Source organism: Vigna unguiculata, chromosome 1, assembly GCF_037176805.1.
Source record: "Vigna unguiculata cultivar grain cowpea cultivar isolate G323 ecotype 2 chromosome 1, ASM3717680v1, whole genome shotgun sequence".
In the NCBI taxonomy this organism is placed as follows: domain Eukaryota; kingdom Viridiplantae; phylum Streptophyta; class Magnoliopsida; order Fabales; family Fabaceae; genus Vigna; species Vigna unguiculata.
Window position 1 is genome coordinate 24,703,271 of NC_140792.1, and position 25,795 is coordinate 24,729,065.

Here is a 25,795-nt window from a genome sequence, read left to right on the forward strand (position 1 = left end):
GGATACTCTCTATTTTACAAATAACACTTAATGTCATGGAACCATGGCTTCCCGTCTGATTCTTCTTGTATTACATGGCAATATGCTGGTTGATCTTGATGTTGTGTTTTTATCAATGGCATATCTCCCTCTTGGCTTATTTTGAACATTGAAGATAAAGTAGCTAAAGCATCGGCTTACTGATTATCTTCACGAGGGATATGATGAAAAGTTATTTCTTTGAATTGTTCCATCATTCTTTTAGTGTAAGAATGATATAGGATCAACTTTGTGTCTCGAGTCTCCCTTCTTCAAGTGTTGCCAGGACTCCCATTGCACATGCTTCATATTCAGCCATGTTATTTGTACAATCAAAGGTTAATCTCGATGTGAATGGAATGACTTGATTCTCAGGAGAAATTAGCATTGCACCAATTCCGTATGCAAATACGTTAGATGCTCCGTCAAATAAGAGAGACCATTTCTCCCCATTCAATGATTGTTCCTCTTCAAAAAGTGCCATTATGTCTTCATCCGAAAATTCACATTACATTGATTGATAGTCTTCGACAACACTTAATGTCATGGAACCATGGCTTCCCGTCTGATTCTTCTTGTATTACATGGCAATATGCTGGTTGATCTTGATGTTGTGTTTTTATCAATGGCATATCTCCCTCTTGGCTTATTTTGAACATTGAAGATAAAGTAGCTAAAGCATCGGCTTACTGATTATCTTCACGAGGGATATGATGAAAAGTTATTTCTTTGAATTGTTCCATCATTCTTTTAGTGTAAGAATGATATAGGATCAACTTTGTGTCTCGAGTCTCCCTTCGCCTTTCAGTTGGTGAATGACTATTGCGGAGTCACCATAAACATCCAAAACCTTGACCTTGAATTCAAGTGTTGCCAGGACTCCCATTGCACATGCTTCATATTCAGCCATGTTATTTGTACAATCAAAGGTTAATCTCGATGTGAATGGAATGACTTGATTCTCAGGAGAAATTAGCATTGCACCAATTCCGTATGCAAATACGTTAGATGCTCCGTCAAATAAGAGAGACCATTTCTCCCCATTCAATGATTGTTCCTCTTCAAAAAGTGCCATTATGTCTTCATCCGAAAATTCACATTACATTGATTGATAGTCTTCGACATGATTATGAGCCAAGTACAATAAGGTACATGATGAGGGTTTTCCATGCATTGAAGGTACTAAGACCGGTGGTTCTTACAAATATTGTTTGATCTTTTCAAAGGCCTTTTGGCAATCTTCATTCCATTTAACTGGTGGGTTCTTTCGTAATAGCTTAAAGATTGGATTACAAGTAGCGGTTAACTGAGATATAAACCGAGCTATGTAATTCAATCTTCCTAAGAAACCACGAACCTCCTTTTCTGTATTGGGGGTGACATTTCTATTATGGCTCGTACTTTGTCCAGATCCACTTCTATTCCTCTTTCACTAACAATAAATCCTAGCAATTTTCCTGATTTTACGTCGAAAGTGCATTTAGATGGGTTTAGTCAAAGTTTATACTTTCTCAGGCGATCAAACAACTTCTTTAAATTGACCCTATGTTCTTCCTTTGTCTTTGATTTGGCTATCATATTGTCAACATACACCTCAATATCTCTATGCATCATATCATGGAACAAAGTTTCCATTGCCATTTGGTATGTTGCCCCAACATTTTTCAACCCAAATGGCATTACTTTGTAGCAAAATGTTCCCCGTGGTGTGATGAATGTGGGTTTTTCAACATCTTCAGGCACCATCTTGATTTGATTATACCCTGAGAAACCATCCATGAAGGAGAAGAATGAGTGCTTTGCCATATTATCAACTAACACATCTATGTGTGGTAAAGGGAAATCGTCCTTAGGACTAGCCTTATTTAGATCACGATAGTCAACACACATTCTTACTTTCCCGTCTTTCTTTGGGACAGGCACTATGTTGGTAACCCATTGAGGGTATTTAGCTACTGCAAGGAATCTTGTGTCAAGTTGTTTTTTCACCTCTTCCTTAATCTTTAATGACACCTTTGGCTTCATTCGTCTTAATTTTTGCTTTACTGGTGGACATTCTGGCTTCAAAGGCAACTTGTGCTCAACTATGTTTGGATCTAGGCTAGGCATGTCCTGATGTGACCATGCAAAAACATCAACATACTCCATCAAAAGCTCAAGTAATCGATCTCTCTCACTTCCTTTAATAGTAGTGTCGACTTTCACTTCCTTCTTGTCATTTTCACTCCCACGATTGATCATTTCAATTTCTTCCTTATGGGGCATCATGACTTGATTCCCTTGATCCACCAATGTTTTCAACTCAAGAGGAATTTCTAAGTCATCGTCATTCTTATCAGCTTCGTGGATAGTATGATCAAAATTATAGCATGAGAAATTAACATTGTTATTTTCAGTGTGGTTATTTTCATATCTACAATTGCATATTAACATGGAATGAATGAAGGGGAAACATTGAAGATAAAGGGAGAAAATTAAGGAAAAGGGAAAATAGATAAGGACTAAAATGGATAATTAGAAAGCATCAAAGTACGTCCCATTCATCAGTTATACCAAAAAGTAACATGCAAGCCCATTCCAAAAGCTAAATAAAGATAGGGCATAATCTAAGAGTTTGCATTACAATTACATTGAAAGCGAATTAAAAACCATAGGAAATTTGATGATCTCCCAGTTCTAAAGCTCTTCATAGGAGTTGCAAGGGTACACCAAGTTGGTACAATTATCATCATCTTGAGCTTCTTTAGTCATAGCCACCTGATCGGTATGCTCTAGTTCTCCACTTCGAAAACTATGATAAAGGTTGCAAATGGGAATTTTCTCGATCCTCAGTTCATAATTTGTCAGGTGTGCCAACCTCATCTCCCTTTTCTCTTTTGCTATCCTTCTTTTATCAACTTCAGTGAGTTTATAGCCCAGACCACATCGATACTTGTTCTCTGGTAGCTCTACGAACTTGACAATTCCATTCAGACTTTTTCCTAATCCATTTCCTGGCTAATACCTCTCATTCAACATTACTTTCACAACCATAATTATTGCTCATGAGAATTTTGCCCCCTGGTTGGAGGCTCCACATAAGCAGTACTAATTACTTCCAAAGATTGAAAAGATGTTTCAAGAGCTTCTTCAGTTGCTTCAATGTAACGAGTGGGGTTTGGGCTACTCACTAACATATCTTCTTCGCTTGAAACAATCACTAGCTTGTCATTCACCACAAATTTCAACTTCTGATGTAAAGTGGAAGGGACTACACCTGCTGAATGAATCCATTGCCTACCTAAAAGGCAACTATAAGTTGGTTTGATATCCATGACTTGGAAAACTACTTCAAAAGTGAAAGGGCCTATCTGAATAGGGATATCAATTTCTCGCATAATTTCTTTACGTGATCCATCAAAAGCTCTCACAATAATAGAACTTGGTTTCATGTGAGTATCGTCAAACGATAGTCGATCCAATGTTGACTTAGGCATCACATTCAACGAGGATCCATTGTCGATCAAAACTCTGGCTATGACATGATCCATACATTTTACAGAGGTGTGCAAAGCTTTGTTATGTCCTTTTCCATCAGTTGGGATTTCATCATTGGTGAAGATGAGATAATTATTAGCGGTGATATTGGTAATAATACCCCAAATTAGTCTAACGTAATGTCATGTGACACATGTGCTTCATTTAAAATCCTCATTAACAACTTTCTATGGCTTTCAGAGTTCATCAATAGAGAAAGGAGGGAAACCCTTGCTGGAGTATGGTTCAATTGATCAATAAGTTGATACCCACTTTGTCGAATGAACTTGAGAAATTTTGAAGCTTCTTCATTTGACACTTCTTTTGCTCCACCAAAACTATCACCCTCACATTGTCTAAACTATATTCATGTCACCCCTTTTTCTTTTATCCTTGGGTCTTTTACTGAGTTTTCTTTTCTCAATTCATCAGGGGTATATCTTTACCACTACGTGTCATTCTGCCTACCCCTACGATATTTGTAACTACAGTGTTCTCAACATCAAAGTCTTTTGCCCCTCGTTCATTAATGTTGTCACCAGTATGCACGGTTACACCATAATTCCATGGTATTGCTTTATCACTTTTGTAGGGAAATGGTGTCGGGATCTTCAAAGTAATGGGCTTCGGAGTCGGCGACGTTGGAAAAAATATATTTTTAGAGAAATGAATGACCAGGGGTTTCAAAGGAGTAACTTTTGGACTTTCTTTTGATTGAGTTTCTAACACATTATTTTCTACTTGTAGATGACATATTTGGACTAAGTTTGAGTCTATGAGCCCTTGCAATAATTGTTTAAATTCATCACATTCCTCAATATGGTGCTCAACTTCTGAATGAAAACCACACATTTCTTCCCCAAAGACTTCACCTTCAATCATCTTGAATTGGCACAACTTTAAAAAGATGACTTGCAAGGGAGTTTTAACTTTCTCCACTTCTCTGATAAGTTGGTTAGGTCGCCCTTCAATGACATTTATTGATCGAATTTCGTGACTTGGAAGCGAATTACTTCCAACACTAGGTTGTTCTTCTTGGAAATTTATCAACCCTTGATCTATCAGGTCTTGTACTTTATGCTTCAGACCCCAACACCTTTCTGTCGAATGCCCAACACTGCAGCATGGTAATCACATTTGGCATTTGGATCATAACCCTTTGGGTAGGGTGGTTCCATTGGTTTTAAGGGAAAATGAACAACTAAGGAGGGTTGACCAACTGTGGGAGGAGTTCAGTATAAGTCATGGGTATGGGAGTTAATGTTCTTGGACGATTGTTCCCTTTCTTTTGACCAATATTGACATTTTGGTACGAGGGACCTAGAGGATTTATTTGCAGGAAGTAGATGTCAGAATTTGTGGTAGTGGTGGTGGTCGATACATCATTCCGGGTTGACAAGGTGGTTGGTAGGGTATTTGAGATACTGAGGTTATTTGTAGGTTGAACATGAATTGGGGTCGAAAATTTGGCATGTAAGGGATGTGGTTATAATCGGGCATAATTGGCATTGACATAACTACATTTGCTTCTCCCCATTTCTTCTTATCGGCAGGTAATGAAGGTCTCTTTGCACTTGTTGGTCCGTTTGTCATGTTGACAATCTTCCCTTTCTTTATTCCCATTTCAATCATTTCTCCAATCACAATTAGGTCTGAGAAATTCGATGATACGTTACCAATCATCTTGTCATAAAAAGGTGATTAGAGTGTATCAATGAACATCGTAACCACTTCTTTTTTAGACAAAGGAGGTTGTACTTGAGTGGCTACCCCTCTCCAACGTTGAGCATATTCTTTAAAAGTTTCACCATCTTTTTTGCTCATGTTCTGCAATTGGGTTCGATCTGGGGTCATATCCATGTTATACTTGTATTACCTCAAAAAGGTTTCTACCAAGTCTTTCCATGTATGTATTCGTCCTCGCTCTAAGTTCATGTACCAACTTAAGGCCGCTCCCACAAGGCTTTCTTGAAAGAAATGAATTAACAGTTTGTCATCATGTGCGCATGAGGCCATCTTTTTACAATACATAGTGAGATGATTCTTTGGACACGTGTCTCTCTTGTACTTATCAAACTTAGGAACTTTAAATTTAGGTGGGACTACAACATCTGGAACCAAACACAAATCAACAACATTGAACCTATAATAATCAAATCCCTCAATAGCTTTCTATCTGTCTTCTAGGGATTGCAATTTATCCTTAGACTGGCTATCTTCGAGTTGTTTATGATGCATGGTGATGGTGGGTGGTGAATTTAGCTTTTGGTGATTCAGAATGCCTTCAGGAATGACATTGTATGGTTGTGTATACTCAAGATTGTAAGGTGCACCGGTGGAAGGATGAATTGGAATTTGCAATCCAGTGGTGTCAAAGTTTGGGTCATTTGTTTGGTGTGGCAAACCTGACAAGGGAGGATCAATGTTTGTAGAAGGAATGTGGCTGATGGGAGGACCTTGAGTAGGGTTTGAAGCGGAGGCATGATTGTTGACTTCTGGTGCAGTGGTGGCCAAGGGTGGTGTGTAACCGGGCGGAAGGCCATATGGAGGAAATGGAGGATTAGGATTAACTTGCGGGGATGGAGTAAATCCAGGTGGATAAGAAGGGGTGGTTTGAGGTTCGTCCGATGAATTCCCATTTGCATCCTTCAACGATTATAGCATCTCCATCATCTTGTTCATTTTCTCCTTCATTTGATTCATCTCTTCTATAAACTCCTCACGTTGTTGTTCTAGGTCATCTACAACTCCCTCTATGATCTTGGTCTTGGCGCATGTCCCATAAGGGTGTCGTGGGAATGTTTTCTTTACTGGCCTAATTATTTTCTGTGATGAATCATGATATGAGTATGACATAAAAAAAGAGAATGAATTTTTTTTATTGTTCTTAACATATTGTTTGGTAATAAAGAATCGTGAATTGTTAATTGATCACAAGTATCTTAAGGTGAAATACTTTTTATTTGGAGTAAAGAAGTGGACAAGAAAATTTCATTCATGATTAGTGAGAATTACATTGTATCCATACTTTCACTTCTTCATAAATTACAGCCATACTTTTCAATTTTTCCATCAACTCCTTACAATGTTCAAGAAAACTACAAATTCCAATCAGAGTAAATAGTGGGTTTGTTGCTCCATCAGCTGCCCTAAGACCTTTTGGGATTTCAATAATAGCCTAGTTAACTAGCCATGCCAACTTCAAGTAGCGATCTTTCCAAAATGCACTATCATCTTCCAATATTTTTATATGATCTTTGTTTGTTGACTTTCGTAGCTCATCCTTCCAGAATAGGATCTTTGCCATAAGATCTTCAAAGAAGAGTCTTTCCTTTCGATGCAGCCAATAAACTCCTGTGCTTTTTGTCTTTCTTTCCCCCAATCTTCTTGATGAACGATCGCTGCATGTTCAGCCTTTTGCCTATTTTGCCTCTCAATCTCAAGCCTCTATTTATATTCAGTGACTACTCCTTCTAATTGTTGTTGGAGGTATTTGCCAATGGTTGAGAGCACAATATGTATTTGCCAATATGTATTTGCCAATACAATTGTCATGGTATTCTCTCCTCTATCTCGAAGAGCTAAAAACACATCAATGGCGACAAAATCTATGTAATCATTAAGTTGTGGAAAGAGAACAATTCCACAACTAATGAGTGCCAAAATCTCTGTAAAATCGACCCAATCATTCTCTTCAGACAAGGTTTTCATCCTTTTTACCAAGTACATTTGGGTAAATCCATCTACGCTATTTCTACATAACTTTTTCTCTTTTAACTCTCTCTCTCTTGAACCCTCAAGAGGTTTGCCATCTTTTTCATAGAAGGATAATGCCCTTGATAATAGTAAGGTTTTGTGTCCTTTAATGAAATCCCTAAAATTCGTTCTTACTCCTCTAATGTTGGTGCCAATCGAAAGTTCTGAAAAGTGAAACATCTCATAGGATGGTCGTAGAACTATGCTAATGTTGAGATAGCCTCTACTTGTACATTTAACTCCAAAAGGTTTAGTATACTCCCATATTTCTTTGAAAAGGTTACCCGCTTAGTGCCTTTCACTAAACTGCTAAAGGGTTGAAGAAATTTAACATTTGTCATCTTGACTCTCACTGAAATTGTCCCTTTAGTCTCACAACTTGATCCCATGACTTGTTTTTTCAAAGATACTTTAGATCAAACTTGACTTTCACGATTCTCAAATAAGCCTAATGCAAAAACAAAACATAATAAAAATAAAAATAAATAAACAACACATGAATGACAACTTCTATGATAAATGTATGCATGTGGACATGATATGACAACTAAGCAAACCGCATGAAAATAAAAGTGAGGTTACATCCTTATTATTTTTCAAAATATATTTTTCATTGTCTATTAAAAAGAAAAAAATAAAATAAAATGAAATGATGATGCAAAGTGCAAGGAATAGTTAAACTGAAAAGAAGGATGAGGATAAAATTGGATTCCCCATAGTGTCTTACTTGAGTGCATATAAGACTGGAGGACATCTACCCTACATATCTAATGGTTACTCTAAAGTAAGCCTCTCCAATAAGTGGTTATGTCTAAACAATCCTTTGGTTTCTAGAGCTCATTACTTATTTCAAAACATGCATCCAAAGTATAGGCACCAATGAAAGAGCCACGTTCTAGTTGAGACTTTCATGACAACCAGATTAGAAGTGCATCCAAAATGGCACCACTAATTGTCTCTCACTCCCTAAGTTTCACTCAGGTCCGGGTATAAGACCTCACTCCCAAGTGTGTGTAAATGTGAGTGTTGTGTGTGTGGAGTAACCCTAAACTATCACATGCAATCCAAACAACAAAATAATACAATATAGACATGTTTCTCATTATAGGTGATATTCAAATGAAATTAAAAGATCAATAGTTAAAATAAACAAAGACAAGTGTAAGAAAAACTAACATATGATAAAATAACAAAAAGTAAGAGATGGAATAAAATTTATCTAATTTCTACATTTAATCTTGTTAGGCTTGACTAGTAGTCCCCAATGGAGTCGTCATGTGTCGCAATTGGAATCACGACGGGATCGCTTTCCATCATTTAAAAAAACGATTTTAATAGAGTCGCCACCAATATTTATTCAAGGGAAATATTAGAAAAAACCTTTTAAAAGAGAATTAGTCCTAAAAACCAAAATGGATTCGTAAGTCGGTTACGCGTAGAAAGGTATTAGTACCCCACAATGTCCGTCCTAAGACGGTTGCCTATAATTAAATGAGGAAATTATTTAACTTAAGAAAACTTATTTCACCTCAAACAAAAAAAAGAAAAACTTTCTAAAAAAAAATATTATTATAACAAAATAACAATATTTTTCTATTTATTTAGCTCGACAAGGATGATACCCTGCCCCTACGTATCTCCAAGTGCAATGGAGATTTAGAGTTACGTAGTTCTTGTTGAAAATATTTGCGGGTATAAATAATATTTTGTGATATATAAAAAAATAAAAAGGGTTTCAAACAATTTTAGATAACCAAATTAGAAGTGCATCTAAAGTGGTTGTAAAAAGGTTTAAATAAATTAACCAAATTAAAAGTGCATATAAAGTCGTTACAAATTTGTAATAAATGAAAAATCTCTTAAAATTGTAAAAAAAAATTTAAATAATTTTAAGGTGACCAAATTAGAAGTACATCCAAAGTGGTCTAAAATAGGGACAACCAAATTAGAAGTGCATCTAAAATGGTTTAAAATAAAAGAATAAAAATAACCTTAAAAAGTATCAATAAAATAATTTTGAATAATTTTAAAATGACCAAATTAGAAGTGCATCCAAAGTGGTCTAAAATAAAAATAACCAAATTAGAAGTGCATCTAAAGCGGTTTAAAATAAAAATAACCTTATAAAAAGTATCAATAAAATAATTTTGGATAATTTTAAGATGACCAAATTAGAAGTGCATCCAAAGTGGTCTAAAATAGAAATAACCAAATTAGAAGTGCGTCTAAAGTGGTTTAAAATAAAAAATAAAAAATAACCTTATAAAAAAGATCAATAGAATAATTTTGAATAATTTTAAAATAATTTAAAAATTTTGAATATATATTTAAATAACTAATATAAAATATATTAGGTGATTTTACTATAATTACATAAGACATATAATTATTATTATTAAAGTTTTACTTTATAATTATAGAATGAAACAAAATGCATGTTTCCAAAGTCTAGATTGTTATGAAGGTTAATATACTAATAGAATTTAACTAATCGATGCATCAAATTTATATATTATAGATAAGAAAAAAGAAAAAAAAAAGGAAAAAAAGGAAAAGAAACCATAACAAAATGGGAGAAAATGAAAGGATTGGGCTTGACTTCAAGGATGGCCCGTGTTGTGAGAGGGAGTGGCTTGAAGCCTGAATCTGCCAAATGAAGGAACAAACTTATTTCGAATATTGTAGGGAAGTCTACGAAAAGGGAGAAAACGCTAGTTGCAGGGGTTGTGTGAAGCTGTCCGGGACAGTTCAAACGCGGATGTGAAGGAGAATGGAACGTAGTCTTAGATGTGACTAGAGGTTGATGGTCTACCGGAAAGGGTTTAGGTGCGATTTCCAAAGGGAACGACTTAGATTCTGCTCCAGCGTGGTTCATATGCGTTTTTGGGATGGTCACAATACAAATTTGAGACCTATCGGATACGATTCGAAAGGGATCATTTTCAACTATGACTAGAGTTATTCTAGATGGTAAGTATGAAATTTTATGACCTCTAAAAATAAAGGCATTCAAAATTTTATTTCACATACTTATTTTTAAGGAATTTTGAACATACAAATCTCAAGTGCATATTGGATATACTGATCTAGAACAAACGCATATGATTTCAATATGTAGAGATAGGAGAATAATGGAGAGTTATAATGCAGAGCATACAACACACAATGGAACACACAACACACAATGGAACGCAAAGCATTCCAAGATGAGGGCAAAATTTATTTATTAGCAACTTCAAACGGGAAGTGTGATTCGTGTTGTGAGTCGTGTTGTTGTGTCATTATTGTGTGTTTGAGCTTAGACTTCGACCTCCATTTTGGAACGTTCTCTTCCTAACCAATTTTCCCCACCCCTTATCCATCTATCTCCTCTCATTTTTTATAGAAGATTTTTATTACAGAGAAAGTTAATGATTTTATATGATGTTAGAAGATGAAATCCCGTGATTTCAAGAGATTTTATTGCTTTAATGGATTAGTATCTGAAATCTGCAATGACAATGACAATGACTGTTTGATGGAGCAGACTAGTCTTTGCTACTATTGGTGATTTCTGTGACTCTATCTTTCTGCAAGAGTGGTTAAGAATTATGGTTTCTCTAGTTTTACGGTATTGTCTTCTGCAGCAAAAGGTGTTGATGGAAAGTGCTTTTGATGATGGCCTAGAATCTAAGAGATGCGATGACAGTCATAGCAGAAGGCATAATAGTAAAAGCTATCTTCTCTCATTGCAAAATGCCATCTCCCTCTTACCTCTATAATTTATTTTCTGTTTTCATATTTTTAATTATTGTAATTTTAAAACTAATCTTCTATTATTGTATTGGATTATTATGGATTATTTATTAGGAGCAATTTATTTTTATTCTATTTTGTTTTATTTTATTTTTTAAAACAAAGTGGACAAAACGAGGTGTTAACACTCAATATTGCTAGTTTGTGCAAGAAAATGTTAGTATAATAAAATATATTCAGGACCTCACCAATTTTCCAAATGTTTCACTCAAATTCTCACTTGTGTATCACACTTATAGGCTTTGTCATGAATGTACTCTCGCCTTTTACCGCTTAAATTCTCTTTAGCGCATGACAAAGAACTCATGTAGCTTAAGCAAAGAGTGAACAAAAAAATGTGAAAAACATTGCAAGATCTAAATCTTTACTCAAGAGATTAAAGAAAAATACAAAACTCTAGGCAAAACTTCATGGAATTTTAAAGACACAACATAATAAAATTAAAAAATAATAGGACTACCAAAAAGAGTTAAAGGAGACAACGCGACGAATCTAAGAAGAGAATTATTGCAATTCAATAGATTAATAAACCACAAATAAAATTGCAGCAAAATTTTGTGTTGAAATCATTTTTTTTCTTGGATCCTTACTTTCCTTTTTTTATTTTCTTTCAATATATATTTGTTTCTTTTGACTTTGATCCACTATTTTTTTTTTAATTTTGCAGTTCAACACACAAACAAACTAAATAAATTGTCTTTTAAACCCCCAAATTCATGTAAATCAATGTAATTGCACTTGCAAACCCCCAAACATAAAAACAAATAATTTCCACAAATCAAATGTAGAAATACACAATTTAAACGAAGAACATGAAAGAAACACGACAAATTAAAAACTCAAAGGAATTGGATAAAATCATAGGGGTTTTACTCCCTAAAAGTAATTCTAAGAATAATGAAAAACAAATTTTCAAAAAAAAACACACAAAATAGACAAACATTCAAAAATTTAGTTTTTTTTCTATTTATTTCAAATGACAAAAAAATAAGATAGAAGAGGAACTTCAAACCAGAACCTTGCCTAGATACTAGATGATACGATCCTATCCAGGAAAGAGTACAATTGTTTCTGAATTTGAATCCTCAAGAGGCACAATAAAAATAAATCAAAGAAGAACACGAAATAAGACAGAGATGGAAGACACTACAATCTAGCATATTCATAGTTAAGTGAAGATTTACCACAAAGATGTTAATCTTTTATAAGAATCAAAGTTCTAATCCTAGAACCAAGAGAATCCTCTTTCAAATAATGCAAATGCATATAATATGACTTAGAAGTGTCTACATCAGTTTTTTGGTACCTCTATATATAGGCACATAAGTTTAAGAAAACTTGGAAACCCTATAAGAAGGCCCGAGCTCAAAAACATAAAAGCATAAAATAATTTATAAAAGAATGCCCAAATCCCAAAAACATAAACCAATTTTCCTAAAAACTATCCTTCAAATGTGCTCTAAGCCATAATCTTCAAATCTTTTGAATTTCCTATTGCTTGTAGCATTAGGAGCCTTGAATATATTTGATCTTCCTATCTCTTACTCGTTACCCTTGTCATAGATCCTTTGAATTGTAAAGCTTCATCTTTAAGTTCGTCTTTTATGGAATCTAGGGATAGTCCTCTATCATAAGGGGCTAAGTATATGTCTTTAGAAATTAGTGCTTTATGGGAAACTCATGATATTATTCCTGAAATAACTCTCTGTTTAGTCCTCAATCTAATGGTGTAGCTGAAAGAAAAAAGAACATTTTGCTTGATATGGTGAATATTATTCTTACAAGTTCTGGTTTGCCTAAAAATATGTGGGGTGAAGCTTTATATTTTTTTTGTTATATTCTCAATATAATTACAAAGATTGTGATAAAACTACTTATGAGTTATGGAAGAAAAGAGAACCTTTTTAAAAATATTTTAAAGTGTGGGAGTGTCTTGCAAAGGCTAATATATCACTTAATAAAAAATTAAAAATAGGAATTAAAATAGTTGATTGGGTTTTTATTGATTATTCTTTGCATACACTACTTATAGATTTTTGGTTATTAATTCTGAAGTGAGTGAAATCTGTAATAATAGTATTATGGAATTTATAGATGTGATTTTCTTTGAAAATGTTTTTCCTTTAAAAAATAAATTGACTAAAATTGTTAATGATACCTATAATTTTGGTTTTCCTTCAAGGGGTAATGTCATTTATGATGGTTCTAGTTCTGTTTTTCCTTTAAGAGAAAATGCTAATAACATTATTCAAAATGAACATAGGAGGAGTGAAAGAAAAATAAAAGCTAAAGACTTTGGTACTGTATGGTGAAGTAGTGAGATCTATTGATGTTCCTTTTAGGAAAAAACTATTAATAATGAAATGATATCTTTTAAAGAAAATAAAACTTCGTTTTTAATTGATTTTCCTCCTAGTTTTAAAAGTATTGGATGTAAATGAATTTTTAGGAAACAATTAAGGATTGGTGGGTCTATAGATGAATTTAAGGCAAGAATTGTTGTTATTAGTTGCCAACAGGTAGAAGGAGTAGATTTCTTTGATACATATTCACATGTTTCAAAAGTCAATACCTTTAGAGTTTTGGTTGCTCTTGCTTGCTTTTTTAATTTACAAATTCATTAAGTGGATGTTAAAACTGCCTTTTTAAATGATGAGTTAGAAGAGGAAATATATTTGAAACAACTTGAGGGCTTTGTTGAGTCGAGGAGAGAAAATAAAGTGTGTAAACTTGTTAAGTCTTTATATGGTTTAAAACAAGCACCAAAGCAATGACATGAAAAATTTGATCAAGTTATTCTTTCATATAGTTTTTATATTAATAATAGTGATAAATGTGTGAATGTAAAACCATACAATGTATATGTGATCCTTATTTTCCTTCTATCTTAGTAACTTCATATCTTTCTCGTATGTGATCCTTGATTTATTGTATTTAATTATTGATGATGCAATTAGTGTGTCCTTAAAATTTCCATAAAATATGTATTTCTTTTTGTTAAAATAGATATGTCTAATATAACCCAACCAAGAGGGGGTGAATTGGTTATTTGATTTTTCACTATTTTTAAGGAAATCTTGAAAATTTTCTTTAATCTTTATATACTCAATAACCATTTTTTCAATTCTATGTTAATGGGCTGATTCAATGAATTAGGAATCTCATAAAAGATGAAAGAAACAAGAAAACACAACAAGTTTTATATTGGTTCGATTCAAGATGAATCTACATCTAGTCTATAAGATCCGAGAAAATTAAATAATTAAATAAATAATTATTTAATACAAATGCGAGTAAGGAATATTTATGGCATTTAATGTGAGGAATTATGACAAGGGACAGTATTAGCTCAAGTGGTTGAGAGTACTTGGTCATGTTGAAAGGACTTGGGTTTGAGTCCTGTTACTATGTTATTATTATGCTTATTTAATTGTTTTATTATTTTAATATTATGTTTGACCATGGTGTGTGATATTATATTCTTAATGAGTAAGAATTATCATTAAACATGTATTGGTTGATTTGGATGTGTATTGACTTGGCAATTGTGTGGTTCTGTGTTCAAACCTTGACTGATGTGAAACAAATTCCTTTTTGCTAAATTATGTTTTTTGCATGGATGGGAAGGGTAAAAAACCCTAGCCATTAGAGGGTGCAGATGGAGAGGGCTGAGAAACCCCTTGTTAATGACTAATGAATAGCCATCAAACCTCTTTTAATTAAATTTTCGTTTGGGAGAGTAAATGGAAATTATTACGCTAGTAATTATGATAAAAAGGAGCATTATGAGTGTGTAAACTGCCATTTTGGGTGAATTGTGAGAGGAGGTGTTCAGAAAAACCATCTGCGACATAGAGATAGAGCGTGAGGGCTAGATTAGTGGGCGGGCAAAGGAGGACTCTTGTAGATCACAAAGTAATCTTGGGATTTCCAATTGAAGCGGGGATTACCAAGTAAGGAGAGCTGCTCTTACCTGTCGTTAATCTGCGTATGATGTATGTGCATTGCCATGAACTAATTGCATGAAAAATTCCCTTTATTGGGTAAATTTTTGTACTTTCTAGGTTTCTGCCCAGAAACCGCCTGGCGGCGTTGTAAGGCCTTCTAGGCGATGCCTCATTTTTGACCCAGTTTCTGAGTTCTGCTATGAACCGCCTAGAGCGATGAACACACGCCAGGTGACGCGATGACGATTTGTGTGTTTTGGCTGTTGTTCAATGAAATTGTGATGCTTTAAAATCCCCTGCAAAGTGTTGTGTTTGTATGACTATGTAATGATATATATTTGTTGTTGAATGCCATTGGTGGTGTTTTCGTGATGATTAAACGATGTGCAAACTTGAGAAGAGTTTCCGTATTGAACATGAATCGGGAATTGGGAAAATAGGGTTCAAACACTAGTGCAGTTTTGGCTTTTTAACTTGCGTTATAGGCCTCAGTTGTCGCTTAACCAAAGCATAAAATGGTGCACTGGCATTATTTGTAATTTTTTCCAAGTTTTATACCTCGGTTCAACTTATACCCGAAGCAGAAAACGCCTTTCTGCTTCGGTTATAAGAAAATTGGTGCCAAAAAGTTGGCCAATATTTTAGAAATGCCACTATGGTTATATTTGGCCTCTGGTGAAATTGAACCGGTGCCAAAAAGGGTTTTCTGCCTCGTTGAAAAATTGAACCGAGGCCAAAACGTTGACCCGTATTTCAAAAATGCCATTATGGTTATATTTAGCCTCGGATGAAATTGAACCAGTGCCAAAAAGGGTTTTTTGCCTCAATTAAAAATTGAACTGAGGCCATATCCTTTAATTAGGGTTCAAATCGTGAACCCATTTCACTATTCTTCTTATTCCCCGCGCCTCCAACTTCCATTCTCTCTTCTCTCTCTCGGAAACCAGCATCCACCATAGTGCCACTATTCTACTCCGACGAACGCGGCCACTACTTTGACGAGCCTCTACGGTGCCTTCTTCCCCACTTCCAGCCATTGTCGTGCTACCATTTCTCGCAAAGGGTAAGTTGAAAATGCGTTCCCCTTTTTTTCATTTTGAAAACGTGTTCCACTTCTCTATTTATTCCATCATCGATTGCCAACTCTTGCACGTCATCGTTTTAGACCGGACCTTGATCTGACCGGTGCACGTCACTTTGGGGTAGGTTTGTTCGGTGATTTTCGAGCCCATTGACTTGGTTTTGGACAATAATAAAGGACTGGCTTGGCCTTCGACACCGCCTTTATTGAAGGACTTCTTACAGTGGTGGTGGTGGTGGTGGTTGTTATGGTGGCGTTACAGTAGCAAAAAGAGGAAGTATATGCCCTCGATTCTTTGCAGAACCGAGGCAAAAAGGGGGTTTTCTGCCTCGAGTAACACCCGAGGCAATAAGCTTACCCTTTTTTGCCTCGGCCTTATATGCCCCGGTTCTAGAACTGGGGCAGAATAGTAAAATAACCACTGTCAAATACCCTTTCTGCACTAGTGTCACCTATATAATTCAAGACCCTAAAGACCTAAGAACTTGATCTACAAATCAAGAACTCCCCCTAGATGCAATGCCTCCACACAATTGCAACTAGGCCTTCACTCACACAGTGAATTAACAGTGAACAGAAATACAATTCAAAAGAAAAGAAAGGAATGAATACACCTAATGAATGTACAAATGTGACACTCAATCGTAATGTCAGGCTTGACCATCCAAGATTGAATCCATCATCAATCTTCTTGAATGCCCAATCGAATGATCTCCCAAGAATGCAAGAACTCTATGTATCTCAATCTCTAAGAAAAATCTCTTCTTGATTCAGTGATGCATAATTTTCAAATTGATTTCAGATTTGTTTTTAAACTACAGTTATACTGATGAGATTAGTGGATAAGGAAATTTACCTAATCGATTATTGTGGGTAAATTTTTACTACATCAGTGTGTAACATCCCTAAGGAATATTACTTTTAAGTAAATAAAAATGAATAAATAAAATAAAATAAAATACGGTAATATCAATAAAACCTCATTTATAATCGCATATTCCCAAAATCGCAGGAAAATAAAAACTTTAATTATAACATAATTCCAATATTCACAATTACATTTTTACAAAAATCCATCAAAGTTCAACATAATTAAGATTACATCAAAAGTCTTAAAATGAAAATCCTTTCAAAATCCCCATGTAGCCCCTGCACTCCGCCTCTATGCATCTCCTGGCTCTCCAGTCAAATCATCTACTCCCGGATAACAAGTTATCTGATCATCGCCACACACACACAAATAGGATGAGCTATGCACAAATATATAAATACATAAAATAAATATGTCATCCATCCCAAAGAAGATAACATCACTAAAGTATTTCATTATTTTCAAATTACCCATCCCTAATCTCATAATCCTTCATGAGTCATATGCATGAACTAGGTCTTGGGACTTCACTGTGCTCCCACGAAACTAACCCATTCGTGGTCCAACCCTATGAGCCTATCCTACTCATAGTCCTGCCCTACAGACTCCTCGTCTGTATTAAAATATCCAAGCCTCCCTCACTCGGACCATGGCACGCACGCAATGACCATACTATGGACTCCTCGCCCAATAGCAGCCGACAGGAACATAATAGTTCCTTGCCCATCGTGCGTCTGATGCAAGTAATCACCATACTAAGGACTCCTCGCCACTTAGCAGCCGATGGGAACTACACAGTTCCATGCCCATCATGCGTCCAACCATCAAGCACATCCCAGACCCCTATTGGACTTAGTCCTTCAAGCCCAAACACCGCAAACACAAGCATATAATCACTACACTTTAAGAAATATCAAACCAACAATCCAAACAGTGTATATAAGCTTGGCTTCTAGCCATTCTCACTTAAGCCATGTGCTTTCGCCCAAGCGAGCACATTAATCTCGCCTAAGCTGAATCATCTCGCTTGAGCGAGCATGAAATAGTGGCCGCATCACACCATCTCGCTGAGGCGAGCTCGTCTAGCCTGAGCGAGTCACACCTTCGCCCAAAACGCATAGACACCTCGCCTGAACGAGAATTCGACACATATTGCATTAGACCTCAACTAAACCTCGCTTAGGCGAGCCACCCTCGCGTAAGAGAGAGTATTAGTCGCTCAAACACCAAAACCCCTCGCCTGGGCGAGAAGTCGCGCTCAATGATGCACAGGTCTTATCGCGTCCTCGCTTAGGCGAGCATGTCTCACCTGAGCAACAAAACAAGTCGCTTAAAACCAAACGAGTCGCTTGGGCGAGATGCTCGGCCCCTAAACCAGTAGCGAAGCCCTGCAACTCTCTCTTAGGCGAGAGTGACCCGCTTGGGCAAGAATTGCAGTATTCCTCTCCTGGTCTAGCGCGAAAACAATCCACAACCATACCAAAATCCAAATTAAACACTAACAAGCATTCTATATCATCAAGCCATCACAGTAACATGTTTCATACAGGGTTGCATCATCAAACTAAAGGTTTGGCCAAAGACAACAACAACAATACCAAAACCCTCATCCCATTCATATAATTCATCCAAAAGGACTTTGTGCCTAAACTTCCATCCACCAATTCTTAATTACAGTGCATATAATACTATAATCATACCATATAGAATCCAGTTGAAGGCAAAACGTAGAAATACGAGCATTATTGAGATACACTTAAATTCAGCACCCCTAACTTGGAATTCTTGATTAGAATTGAGAAAAATGCAAGTTCCTTGGTTCACCAATGCCTTGCTTCAGCCCTTTGCACACCCAAACTCTCCATTCCTAATCCAATTTCGTCCTCCCCTTGAAACCCAAAACAACAACTACAGAAACCCTTTCTTTTCCCTTAAAGTTGCCTTTTATAGGTCTATTAATGTTGGTTTAATGAGACAAAACGAAATCAAGGGTAATTATAAAGTGGTTTTTCAAACCCTTTTGGCTGCCCCTTATACTAGGGTTCTCTCTACCTTTTCACTTTCACTCCAAGGTAGATTTGGCAAAAATAAAGGCTAATTCCTATCTATCAAGGTTTGAACCCATGACCCTCCACCCATAAGGCTAAAGCACAACCATTATGCCAATTCATATTTAGCAATAACTATTATAATTCTATAATTATAATATCACTCGCTATTCACAAATATATTATCAAAATTACTAATAAATCAAATAACTCACAACAGGCATACATAGGACTCGAACCCTAGTCCTCTCACACAATTAAGTACACTCAACCACTTGAGCTAGTACTTTTCCACGTCACATTGAACAATATTTAATGCCATAAAGGCTCTTTCTACCCGCATTTATTCATTCATTAATTATTTAATTAATTAATTTTTGCTGGTCTTACATTGTCCTCGAAAATAGGACTTACCAGAAAACAGGTGAGGATAAGACTTCCTCATGAGATCCTCCATCTCCCAAGTCATTTTCTAGGTTGCCTCGTCCCAGAGAACCTTCATAGTCTAAATCTCCTTCCCTCTGAGTTGTTTGACTTGAGAATCTAGAATTCTCACCGGTTCAACTCCTAGAGTCAGATTCTCACGCACCTGGACATCATCTTGCTCCAACACATGAGTAGGATCTGCCACGTACTTCCTCAACTGTGATACATGGAAGACATTGTGCAGGTTTGCTAAGTGAGGTGGCAATGCAATCTCGTGTGCCACCTGTCCGATTCGCCTCATAATCTGATACGGACCGATGAATCGAGGAGTCAACTTCCTCGACTTCAATGCTCTCCCAATACCTACTGTAGGTGTAACCTTGAGGAACATGTGGTCACCAGCCGCAAACTCAAGTGGCCTCCTCCTCTTATCTGCGTAGGATTTTTGCCGACTCTGAGTTGCACGCATTTGATCTTGTATTACCCTTACTTTCTCAATAGTCTATTGTAAGAATTCTGGCCCAAGTACCACAGACTTTCCATCCTACTGCCAACACAAATGTATCTGACATCTCCTGCCATACAATGCCTCGTAAGGTGTCATCCCAATACTGGAATGGTAGCTGTTATTATAAGTGAACTCCACCAACGGTAGCACATCATTCCACGTCCCGAGGTGATCTATGACACATGTTCTCAGTAAATCCTCCAGAGACTGTATGGTTCTCTCAAACTGGCCATCAGTCTAAGGATGATATGTCGAGCTCATTCGCAGCTGAGTGCCCAAGGTGTTCTGCAGTGACAGCCAGAATCTCGATGTGAACCTTGGATCTCTATCTGAGATAATACTCGTAGGCACACTATGTAACCTGACTATCTCCCTAACATACAACTCTGCCAGTTTATCCAGAGATATCTTTTGATTGATTGGCAGGAAGTGAGCGCACTTTGTCAATCTATCCACTATTATCCAAATAGAATCATGCCCCCTCACTGACCTTAACAGGTGTGTAACAAAGTCCATGGAAATGTTATCCCATTTCCACTTAGGAATGTCAAGAGGCTCCAATGTACCACCTGGCCTCTGATGCTCGATCTTCGCTTTTTGGCACACTAAGTAGGATGCTACATAATCTGCCACATCAGTTTTCATGCCAGTCCACCAGAAAGTCGCCTTCAAGTCTTTGTACATCTTAGTCATACCTGGATGTATGCTAAGACGACTCTTATGCCCTTCATCCAAGAGCATTTTCCTCAAAACCTGACTGTTGGGTACACACACCCTCTCTGAAACGCAAGATACCATCTCTGCCCATCCTGAAGTCCTTTCTCTTCTTTGTGCCCAACTTGCTAATAATCTGCTGCAGTTCCTGATCCTTACCCTGTTCCACTCAAACTTCATCCAGGTACTCATTAGTGATCCTCAACATGTTGCACCGTATATGACCTGCCTCCATATCCAGTCCAAGATTCATATCTCGCAACTTCTCGATCAGCTCCAATTCCTTAATCATCATGGTCGACACATGAGCTCTCTTCCTGCTCAGGGCGTCTGTCAACACCCAATTTTGTCCGGATTATAATGTATTTTACCTTTTTTTCTCATAATCTTATTTTACTTTTCATCTTATTTTACTTTTATTTTTTATTTATTTTTTATTTTTTAATTATTATTCTATTTTTATTTTATTTTATATTTTTATTTTGTTTTTATTTTATTTTGTTTTTATTTTTATTTTTATTTTTTCGTTTTAATCTTATTTTATTTATTTTTATTTTATTTACATTTTTCTTTATTTTCCTTTTTTACTTTTTATTATTTAAGAAAAAAAAATGAAATGAAAAAGAAAGAGAAGACTAAAAGGTAAACGTAAGGTTTCTGATAGCCATGAGTGGGAGCTAGCAGGTTATGAGTGGGAGCTAGCAGGTCATGGTTTAGGGTCATGATAGCTGAAGAAAGGAGCAGGCAGCCTTATCCCACGTCTCGAGGTGGGAAAGGAACAAAGGAGAGGCACAACAAATATCATCAGAGATCCCTTCATTCAACACCTTCACCAGGGCCTTTTCTCATTCTGCTCTCTGCAAGATGAAAACCAACACCTTCATTCATTCTGTTCATGACTTCCCAATCAGTTTCCATCATCGCCAACCATCAGTTTCAGCTGCATTTTCCTTTTTCTCATCCACTTTCATCTTAATCATTCACCTGTACAAAAATACAAAACAGAGACCCAAGAAAAACCCACAACCCACCGGAAAATCCCCTCCATTCACATCCTCACTTTCACCTCAGACTCATTCTCCATTCCAATCCCGCAGCATCCTAGTCCAATCCCGCAACATTCTCATTCGTAGAACACCATCTCAACATCACAACACTCATCTTCCACCTGCAAAAAACACATGAAAATACGAAGTCCAGACACTGCAACCTTCATCACCCAATCACGCTCCATTCCACCACTTCACCATTTACACGCATCCCGTCGGAACGAAAAAACGAAATGAAGTAGTCACCGGCGGCTTCGCCGCTGGCGAGTCATGGTTTCTCGCAGAGGACTCGCGTGCGAAGGGGTACTAGTGTTGAGCTGCGTTGACGCGGGGAAAAAAGGAACTAAACGAGGATCTCCAGTGGTGTTCCTAGTTCCCGGCAGCGGCGCTGCGGTGGCGGTCTGGGTCGCGGTGAGCCGAGCATCGCCGGAGCAGCGACCGTTCGAGTCGTGCCTGAGAGGAGGGGGGTGAAGGTCGCGTATCCTAGGCTCTCGTCGAGGTCTGTGGTGGCGACGTCTCCGGTGTCAATTCACGCCGCCGGAAAGCTATCCGCGCGGTGGTGCGGCGAGGCAGAGTTGGAGGTGGTCGGTGACCAGTGGCAGCGTGTCGAGAGAGATAGAGAGGGGCGTGAGCCGTGCAAGGGTCGAGAGAGATAGAGAGGGGCGTGGCTCTTGTTTTTTCGAGCAGCTAGGTTTAGGCTATGTTTCACCACCCACATTTCATATTGGGCTGATTAAGTCTCAGCCCACTTCACTTCTTGCACCGCCCCTTTTAATATTCTCACTCCCATGTTTATTGTCATGTTCGTTTCCTTCCCGCACCTCCACCCTTTTTATCTTCGTGCAGCCCCCTTTTTTAATCTCTGCACCTCCTTTAATTTGTGTTTTGCTGTTGTATTTTTTTTTTCTCTGCACCCCTCTTATTTGCTAATATCACACCCCTTTTTGTTTTGGACTTGTTTGTTGTTACTGTGTGCAGCCCATATTCCACTTCACACACCTCTAGTAACTACCTGCTGCACCCCAGGTTACTAACTCCACCACTATTTTATGTTTTATTGGGCATTTTTTATATTTCACTTGTCGCACTCCCATTTTTATTGTACATACCTAATTTACTTCATGCATCTCACATATTACTCATACACCCTTATATTTTTGTTTCTCACTTTTATCCTTTTTTCTTAATTCCACCTTTTTTTATTTTATTTTATTTTATTTTTCTTCTTTTTCTTCCTTTTTTTTCTCTTTCTTTTCTTTCTTTAAAAAAAATTAAAAAGAGACAAAATATTTAAATTATAAAAAATTACAAAAAATAGAAAAAAATCTAAAAAACGAAAAATGTTCTCTTTTGTTTTGTTGTGTCTGTCCGGTCGCCCGCACCGTGTGACACTCATTTTTGAAAATATCAAAAATAGTTTTCTTTCTCTTTTAGTGTCTGTCCGACCGCTCGCGTCGTATGACACATATTTTTAAGTAATTCAAAAAACACCAAAAAATACAATTTTCAAAATATAAATATATCAATATTTTCAAACAAAAAATGCCTTTTTAAGAACTACGTGATCCTTGATTCTCCACCGTGAGATACGTAGGAGCAAGGTCAGTCCTTGTCAGGTTCACCTCTAAAAAAATCAAATCTTTTTTCTCAATTATTTTTCAAATATCTTTTAAAGAACTACGTAACCCTGATTTCTCACTTTAAATGAGAATACGTAGGACCAAGGTCAATCTTTGTCGGGCCCAAAAATTTTTTTAAAAATATATTGTTTCTTTAGCATTTTTGTCTCATTATTTTTGGGGAAAATTAATATTTTGAAAATCACATCAGCTTTGCATTTTTAATTAAAGGTACCGCCCTCGGGCGGGCGCGGTAGGGTGCTAACATCTTCCCTACGCGTAACCGACTCCCGGATCCAAAATCTGGTTTTTCGCAGACTTGTTTTATTTTTATGGTTTTCCATAGTTTTCCAGAATAACTATGGTGGCGACTCCAAATCTCTTTTTAAACCCGTTTTCTTTTTCAATTCGCCCCTCCCATCGCGATTCCGGTTGCGACAGCGTCTGCTACGACATTAGCCTTACTAGGGTGGTATAACAGCTCAAAGTCGTAATCCTTCAGGTATTCCATCTAGTGCCTCTGCCTCATATTCAACTCCTTCTGATCAAACAAGTATTTTAAACTTTTTTTATCGCTGAATACTTGGAACTGTGCCCTATACAAATAATGCTTCCATGTTTAACTCCAAGTCGTGCGTCGGGTAATTCTTCTCATGTATCTTCAACTGGCGAGATGCATAAGCAACAGGTCGTTTCTCTTACATCAGCACACATCCCAAGCCTTGATATGAGGCATCACAGTACACCTCAAATATATTGGTTGTGTCAGGAATAGCTAGTATAGGTGCAGTGGTCAATCTCCTCTTCATGTCCTCAAAACAGAATTCACACTCGTCTGTCCAAGAGAAAGGTTGGTCCTTTCTAGTGAGTTGAGTCAATGGACTCACCATCTTGGAGAACCCTTCCACAAATCGCTTGTAATAACTCGCCAGACCCAAGAAGCTTCTCACCTCAGTAATTGTTTGCGGTCTCTCCCACTTCACCACTGTTTCAATCTTCGCTGGGTCCACTACTATTCCCTGGGCTGAGATTACATGGCCCAAGAATTGTACCTCATTCAGCAAAAACTCACACTTCGACAGCTTCCCATACAGTTTATGCTCTCTGAGAATTCCCTGCACCACTCTCAGATGCTCTGCGTGTTCATCCCGACTCTCAGAATATATCAGTATGTCATCAATAAATAAGACAACAAACTGATCCAGGTGCGGTCGGAATATCCTGTTCATGTAGTCCATGAAAATAGCAGGAGCATTTGTCACCCCGAACGGCATCACTGCATACTCATAATGCCCGTAGCGTGACCTGAAAGTCGTCTTCTACACATCCTCCAGTTTGACTAAGATCTGATGATATCCAGACCTCAAGTCAATCTTAGAGAACACTGCAGCTCCCCTCAGCTAATCCAGCAAATCGTCTATCCTCGGAAGTGGATACTTATTCTTTATAGTCAGCTTATTCAATTGACGGTAATCAACACACAACCTCGAACTGCCGTCCTTTTTCTTTACCAAGAGTATCGGTGCTCCCCAAGGTGATGCGCTCAGCTGGATGAACTTCTTCTCAACCAAGTCTTCTATTTGCTTCTTCAACTCAGCCAACTCCGCTGGTGCCATCCTATAAGGTGCCATGGATATTGGGGCAGCTTCAGGGATAAGATCAATGGTGAAATCTATATCCCTGCTCGGTGGCAATTCTGGTATTTCATCTGGAAACACATCCGTATACTCCTCCACTACTGGAATCATACTGATTTTCTCTACGGTGCTATTCTTCTCTGTATGAGCCACTATCATAAAACAGGTGGCTCCAGCTTCCACTTCATTTATCGCTCTCTGAGTTGAGATTAACTCCAACCCTTCATGTTCTGGGAACACCAAATTATGCCGTTCATAATCAATTCAATCCCTCCAAAGGCAACCACACCAAGTTCACCTTGAATCTGCGACCTGCCACTTCCATTGAACACCCAACGCAGACTGAACTGGTAGCTACCTAACCCGAGGAGGGAGTCAAAACAAGCAACTCACACCCCAAATCACGTTTCTCCAAATTCAATCTCCCCACACAAGCATTAGAAATGGAGGAATGTGTTGTTCCAGAATCGAACAACACTAATACTAACTGACCCAATAATAAACATGACTCGAGGATAAGGTTACCTGTTTGAGTAGCCTCTGTGGAGGTCAAGGCAAAGACCCTACCAGCCGCTCTAGCTCGTTCTGCTAGCGATGCTACTGGCTTTTTCACACCCAAATTCTTCTTTTCTAGACAGTTATTGGCAAAGTGTCCCGGTTTATCGCATATGAAACACTTGCGACGGTTGCTTGACCCTCCTACCCCACCTGTCAACTGAGGACAATTTCTCTTCAGATGAGGTTTGCCACACTAGTATCAAGTGGGACCCTGAGATGCCTGTGGTCTATTGTAAGGCTTCTTCATTTGCC

At 37.3% G+C, this 25,795-nt stretch overlaps 1 pseudogene; it reads right to left on the bottom strand.

Moving 5' to 3' along the window:
- Positions 1-1,512: 1,512 nt before the first annotated feature.
- Positions 1,513-16,069, bottom strand: LOC146888806 (uncharacterized; annotated as a pseudogene).
- Between the last annotated feature and the right edge of the window lie 9,726 nt (positions 16,070-25,795).